Source organism: Halyomorpha halys, unplaced genomic scaffold (genome assembly GCF_000696795.3).
Source record: "Halyomorpha halys isolate HHAL.00 unplaced genomic scaffold, Hhal_1.1 Scaffold11225.1, whole genome shotgun sequence".
NCBI classification, from domain to species: Eukaryota; Metazoa; Arthropoda; class Insecta; order Hemiptera; family Pentatomidae; genus Halyomorpha; species Halyomorpha halys.
Window position 1 is genome coordinate 1 of NW_027108614.1, and position 1189 is coordinate 1189.

At 29.4% G+C, this 1189-nt stretch overlaps 2 non-coding genes across 2 annotated transcripts; one reads left to right on the forward strand and one right to left on the reverse strand.

Moving 5' to 3' along the window:
* The first annotated feature begins 160 nt into the window (after positions 1-160).
* TRNAI-AAU (transfer RNA isoleucine (anticodon AAU)) lies at positions 161-234 on the forward strand. Its single transcript has one exon. It is a non-coding gene; the product is annotated as a tRNA-Ile (tRNA).
* A 490-nt stretch (positions 235-724) lies between these two features.
* On the reverse strand, positions 725-798 carry TRNAI-AAU (transfer RNA isoleucine (anticodon AAU)). Its single transcript has one exon. It is a non-coding gene; the product is annotated as a tRNA-Ile (tRNA).
* Positions 799-1189: the final 391 nt, after the last annotated feature.

Below are 1189 nucleotides of genomic sequence, written 5' to 3' on the forward strand. Positions count from 1 at the left end.
AATTATCACTATTACTGAAACTATCATCGTCACTCTGGAATTTTCCTTCCTGGCTCTAAAGAGTAAATGTCATAACACCAACTGTCACTTAGTTTAAACCATGGAAGTAAAGGGTGTGAATTTAGCTAAAATTTAAATCTTGAGACGCTGTAGTTCAACTGGCCCATTAGCTCAGTTGGTTAGAGCGTCGTGCTAATAACGCGAAGGTCGCGGGTTCGATCCCCTCATGGGCCATTAATTTTTTTTTGTTCCAACTAATTCTATTCTTTTTTAATGTAGTTTGAGATAATTTAATTGCCGTGGAATTTGAACATTTTATTTTTATTTATAATCTTCGATACTTTCTTGAGGCTGGTTAATATTGTTTAAATTAAGCTTTAGAACGGTTTAACTAACGTTTGATTTCTAGGACGTAATGCAATTAAATGGTATTTAATATTAGGAGTAAAGTTTCATTTACTATCGTACTACTAAAATAAATTAGCTTCTTGTTATCTAAATTATACTTGTCAGCCTTTTTTTAATTTACATCAAATAAATCAATAAATAGAATATAATCAGCGAATCAATTTGTAAAAATTTAAAATAAATAAATAATATTTATTTTAAAAGTAATATTGTGCAGGTTAATTTAAAGATAATGAATATATATGCTAAAATTTAACAGCCCGTTATACCAAAAATGTATATAAAATTACCTCTAACTGAATTTTAAAAAAATAATTGGCCCATGAGGGGATCGAACCCGCGACCTTCGCGTTATTAGCACGACGCTCTAACCAACTGAGCTAATGGGCCCGATGAACTACGGTCCTCAAGTAATAAATTTTAGACGAATTTACACTATACTATCGTAGTTTAATAGTATTAAAATTAAGGAATGAACAGATTGTCGACAAACTTCAGAAAACATTGTTAAGAATAAAAATATATCATCCAAAAGTTGTTTTTCTAAAATCTGTGACATGGTACCCACCAATGTACCTTGCTGTCCTGTAGAAATGGCGAAGAAGCTTTGCCGATATGTGTACAGGGCAGACGTTTTTAATTTATGTTAAATAAAAATAATATTGTTTAAATAAATGATTTAATTTTTATCCATTTTAGTCTCTACACATTTTATTTTCCTTAAGGATAATAAAAAATAAAATGTGTTGAGACTAAAATGGATAAAAATTAAATTATTTAT